This window comes from Glycine soja, chromosome 17, assembly GCF_004193775.1.
Source record: "Glycine soja cultivar W05 chromosome 17, ASM419377v2, whole genome shotgun sequence".
Lineage (NCBI taxonomy): Eukaryota > Viridiplantae > Streptophyta > Magnoliopsida > Fabales > Fabaceae > Glycine > Glycine soja.
The window spans coordinates 13,638,770-13,644,606 of record NC_041018.1 but is presented as its reverse complement, the minus strand read 5'-3'; the positions used below and the strand labels follow the sequence as shown (position 1 = coordinate 13,644,606).

Below are 5,837 nucleotides of genomic sequence, written 5' to 3'. Positions count from 1 at the left end.
TTTTCTTAGAATGTATACATTTTAAGACAACTTTTAGAAATCGATGTTGTTATATTTTTTCTTTTTTTAATGTTTATTTACCACGTAATTAAAAATTATTAAATTTATAATAATTATTTTAAAGAATGAAAATAGAATTTAATTAAAATGTTCCACCAATAAATTGTATATAGATTTTTGTTATTATTTATCATGTAATTAAAAGTTGTTAATTTTGATAATAAATATTTTTTAAAAATCATATTTAAAATGATTTCTAATTGATATAGTGTGTGGAAATTAAACTCAAGAAAATATATTACACTTTACTCTTTTGGGCAAGGGGAAGGAAAAGGAAAGAAGTGTACAAACAAGAAGTACATTCTTCGAAGCTTTTATTTCTACTAACAACTTAAAAACATTCACATGTAATCCTTACATTATTGTTAGAATCATGGCAAAAATAATTCTCAATGACCATAGAGAAAATCATCATCCTCACACTCTAGAACTCTTAGCATTGTCAAAGCCAATTGACTTTTCATCTCATTATTTGTTTCTTGTAATTGATGGTAATAATCAATCACATATCCATTGCCAAAATAACTAGACTTCCTTCTTCTAGAGAGAACAAGCTCTACTTCACCTTTCAATATTGCAACAATCTCACCTATGCTAGGTCTCCTATATTCTTCACTTGTAACATAGGCAACTACAACATCAATCATGCGAGCCACTTGATCCGTGTAACTCGAATTGCACTTGACTTGAGGATCTAGCAACTCTTCAATGACTCTTTTCCATTTTCTCAACAAAGGTTTAACCGACAAATTAATGTAAAATTGGATGTGTGTTAGAAACATCATGTTCATTTGTAAAAGTTTAGTCACAAGTAAATGAAGTGATCATTATATATCATTATACTATTCCACATGATAAAAAAACTAAATTTTGTTTTGGCTATTCAAATAGACACATTAGATATCTAAGGCCCTACTTAGTTTAAAAGAATTTTTTTTCTATTTCTATTTTAATTTTCACAATAAATATAATAAAAAAAGTCACCATGCTTCAATTTTATTACCCATTTTCAAAAATTTCTTAGAAAAATCTTTAAAATCAGGAAACTAAAAAAAAACAAAGAAGTTAAATGACAAAATAGTCCTAAGTTGTTAGAGATTCACCTGATCATTAGGAGCTTTCTACTTGTTGGCACATTGAGAGAGAAGGAAGCTCATTAAATGGAAAATTTTCATTTTCAAATCTGGCCTAGCCTGGAAGTAAAACAACATAAGGAAAATAGGAACATATAAGCAAGAATCAATACTAGGAAATAAAGATAGTAAGTAAAGATAATCATTAATCATACCAAATCAAACCTATAAGCATTCTTAATTAAACATACAACTGCTTTAATAGATCATTATTACATGGGGAATTAGCAAACTAACCAACATTTGTTGCAAAAATACAAGATCCAAAAAAGCCACATTGTTCAGCACCATCAATACTCCAGCTGCCACCTTTTCAAAATTAGATGGAAGGATATATGAGGCCTAGAAGAAAATGAAGTTATTCAACTTAGATATAACACAAGAAAAATATTAATAATTACTTATTTACTTATTACCAGGACAAACAATCAAATGAAGGAAATAATTAGACATGTAACAAAATAGTAAATGACCAAATTTCATAAACACCATCCAACCCTCCAACAATTAATTGCTTAAGGTACAGTTTCGGAGCAATCCTCATGAATAACTTCATGCTAAGTTCATTGTGATGAGTTACAAATGGACGGGCTGCAACTCCACTAACAATCATGTTCATCATAGGTGTTTCAACCTAAAAGTGATGCAAACAGTAGGTGAATGGCAGTAAAGAAACCACAAAATCCAACATCAAAATACTTAAACGCAGAACAAACCTCCATGAAATCAAGGTCATTAAGGAACCTCCTAATGTAAGCTTTCTAACATAAATTGAAGAAATCAACCAAAAAGTTCATACCTCTAACATAATTACTCTTCGAAAATGTCTCTCTTCTTGTTTTTTGGTGTATCCAAGCTGGCAATATGAAGTATAGCTAAATTAGGACATGTTCAGAAAGCATTAACACCCCCCCCCCCCCCCCCCCCCCCCCCAAAAAAAATAAAAATAAATCAGTCTGATTATGACATATAAAATGTCTCGAAAGAGTTAATCATAACCTCCATGATGGAGGTACTATACTGAAGGTTAAGGTACCTAACCTTGGATCTTAATATTGGTGTCATCAATCCATGCAATGCATTTAGTAAACCATTTGAAAGCAGTAAAAGGTAAAAAACTATGATGGGATAGTATACTTATTGTTCCATTCATTAGAGGTTTTCCTTTTTATGAGGAAAAACCCTTAAAACATGGGTTATAAAATCAAATATGTGTTTATATTAACACCTTAAACTTTTAGAAGTCTTCAGAGTTTGATCCTTGCCCTCCTCATTCTTACTAAAAATGTGCATGAAGGGACACATTAAAGATAACAACTTAAGCTTTTAGGAGTTACCTAAAATGCAATTTAGAGCCCATGAAAGAAATGACCCCCAGAATCCATGAACAAAGTTTGGAGATTAAAACAAAGAAGACAATACATTAACAAAGTGAGAAGAAAACAAATAGATGATATAATGCATATATACCCATGAAAGGTTGAAACCCCAACTAATGGCTAAAGTAACAAAGAACATACTATAAAGTGATTCAAAAAAATTGTAGTTCAGTCCATTTATTTTGACATATTCTGATATTATAAACAATCATAACAAGACACACAAATAGTTATCTTGTAGCTTAATGTACATATAAATACAAGAACCAGTGATCTACCAGTTGGATGTAGGGGAAAGTAATGGAAAATTATCTAACCATAATTTTGATCCTTGTTAAGGATGCTTTGTACTCCCACTTCATAGTATAATCACTAACCATAATTGATAAGGACCTCCAAATAAAACTTACACAAATTGAGACAATACATATAAGAAGCAGTTTATCATAACAGTATAATGTCTTGTCCGTTTTAACTGAAAGTCTCTCTAATCATAACATGAAGGGGCTCATATTCCAGCACATTGGACAAATGCTAAAAAAGATGTAAACTAATGCAATTACTGGAAATGTCAAGAACCAAGAGGTATACTAAGTTGTTTCTGGAAACTAGGTAAAATTAAAATCATTTTGATAAAAAAAAAACCAATTATCATCTGTACCACAAACAAATTCACAAAATATCATTTTCAATTTCACCAAAGAAGCTTTAATTCATATAAAACACGTTTGTGCAGCTACAAGGCTTCTATACTCAAGTGTTTAAACCAGAAGGTCTAGAACAGTCTTGAAACACGTCATTTAGCATTGATAAGATAATTTACTAACCTTGCCAATCTTCTCGTTTAAAACGTTTCATTGTTTGCTCCAACCACTACCTTTTCCATTTTTTTCAACAAATATCCTGCATTGAGAGGTGAAATTAATTCAAAGTGAAGGATTTGCAAACTAAGAAACATTCAACTCCTTACTTACGTGAGAGGTAAAAATAGAAGGCAGCAAGCGCAAATAAAAGGTATAGAAACTGTTGTGGTCCTCAAAATAAATGAATGAGTACTCTACAATAATGAATTGTGATTGTGGGAATTATATAACTTATTTTAAAGCTTCACATATTTTTTTATTGGCAAATGTTAGTTAATTTGTTAGTTTTTCGTAAGTTGATCGGAAAAAGCTTAGCATACGTTGATATCCACCAACAACCACTAGGTATGATTTAACTATGCCACTATATTCTGTCACAACTTAACTGGAAAATATAACAGTATAATCTTATTGTCTAATGTTTGTTGATTATTTATAAAGTTGTGTGAAATGGAAAAGAATCCTCAATTTTTTCTATTCTTCAGCTAGGTTGTCTTTTTAAATGATTGCGTGCTATATACTATTTGTCCATCAACAATTTAGTGATTAAACAATCAGCCACAAGCTAGATGCACCAAAATAATATTTGAAAATATCCAACCGTTGCAAGTTGTATGGATAAGAAGGATGACCACTGAACCAATGTTGGTAACTATTTTCAGTTTGAGAAATGCAAATACTGAAGCTCTTGATGTAGGATAGGAAAAAAGGAAGCCACCAGGTTAATACTTTAATGATGGTACAACACAAGAGACCAAACAAAGACACCTTGGTGATATTAGATCTGTAATACAAATTTTGGAATGAATAATAAAAACTTGTGATTATCTCTCCTTCAAGCCCAACAGTCTTCGAGCCAGATCCCTCTTGTGTATCCTTGTCTTGCTGACTGGATTTTTCTTTCATTGATTTTAAGTTTCCCCCACTTTGTTGACTTGTTTGAGGACTAGTTGTGTAGAAAAGGAAATAGAACATCCACCTTGAATATGTAAAGCCAAATTTTAAACACTTACATAATTTTTAACAAATTCAAGTATATAATTTTTTAAAGTATATTATTCCCCACCTTATTTAGAATTGACTATTATGCATCAAGTGTCTTTTTGGATGACTAGTAAGTTCTTTAGCTCATCTTCTTGGCATTGCCTTTCCATTCTAATGAAATTAGTTGAAAGTGTTTAATCATATTATATATATAGGGTGAAATGAGTGTTTTATTATGAGAGGTGAGAGGATTAAATAACAGTCCTTAAATTAAAATAGAAGGTCCAGATTTAATTTCTAATTAAATGCCCTGCGCGTGTGAAAACGAAAGAATTAAGAACCCAAGAGTGAGACAAACAATGCGCGTGAGAGAGTCAATATTAAATGCATGTGTAATGCATTTAATTAGTAATTAAATCTGGACCTTTTATTTTGATCTAAGGGCTACTATTTAATCCTCCTACCTCTAATAATAAAACACTCCTTTCACCTGATATGTCCTCTGTATATATCTTTAGTTAAACAATTAAACAATTGGAGATTATTGTATGTATGTTCGTATTATATAAGGTTGAGAAATATAGGATATTGAATTTGAAATAGTCATTAGATTTGTTCAAGATTAGACTTAGATAATACTAAAGGCATTCAAGCCATGAATACTACCTAGTATGCATTATTTTCCTTCCCTTTTTAACAAACAAGGAGCATGATCTTGGTCACCAAATAATGCAATGAATATTGACAAATCATTTAACACGTATCCCATGAACTTAAAGGGATGTCAAATGTCAATACTCATTATTGTTTTCATTCTCTTTTTATAAACAAAGAATTTATTAAAAAAAGAAAAAAAACTAAAGGGAGATACAAATGCAAAATGATAAGAAAACTTCATAAATTGAACACTACAAGAAAAAAAAAATGTAGCACAACAGACCAATCTCTCTGAAGATTCACCAAAGACCCCTAAGACCTTGGACATAAAACCACAAAGAAGCAAAGTGAGAAACTTCATTGTCTTTTCAGTCAAAATAAGACTCCAAACAGCTTTATAAATGGTCTAGGAGACCAATCCTCCAAAAACAACTCCTTAAAAAATCTGGTAATTTCAAAATGCAGTAACCCTAGAATCCCTAACAAAACTCCCATTTTCCAATTTCAATTTCTTAATTAAGTTCTTCCTTCTTTTGCCCGAAGATAATCTATCGAAAAAACTTAAAATTGTATTCCCATCCTTAGTCCATTGGACTTTTAATTTTTGTCTCCAACAAAAAATCTTTAAAATCCCAAGTATTTACTTATTCCCAATGAAATTTCTAATCACTTGAATACCAAGTGGTTCTAGAAGTCACATTCAAATCAATGGTGGTGATTCTAATGAGTTTCAAATTCATCCTTGGAGTCTCACGTATGAA

The 5,837-nt window shown here is 30.8% G+C and overlaps 1 long non-coding RNA gene across 3 annotated transcripts; it reads right to left on the bottom strand.

Annotated features, from left to right (window-relative positions):
- Nucleotides 1-342: 342 nt before the first annotated feature.
- On the bottom strand, nucleotides 343-3,626 carry LOC114393264. Of its 3 annotated transcripts, XR_003662512.1 has the most exons (5): nucleotides 3,547-3,626; nucleotides 3,400-3,475; nucleotides 1,993-2,049; nucleotides 1,431-1,827; nucleotides 343-1,253 (listed from the first exon to the last, which is right to left on the bottom strand). It is a non-coding gene; the product is annotated as an uncharacterized LOC114393264 (long non-coding RNA). The 3 variants fall into 3 exon arrangements; XR_003662514.1 differs by lacking the exons at nucleotides 3,400-3,475; nucleotides 3,547-3,626 and having other exon boundaries at nucleotides 1,431-1,535; nucleotides 1,667-1,827; nucleotides 1,993-2,108; XR_003662511.1 differs by lacking the exons at nucleotides 3,400-3,475; nucleotides 3,547-3,626 and having other exon boundaries at nucleotides 1,993-2,108.
- Between the last annotated feature and the right edge of the window lie 2,211 nt (nucleotides 3,627-5,837).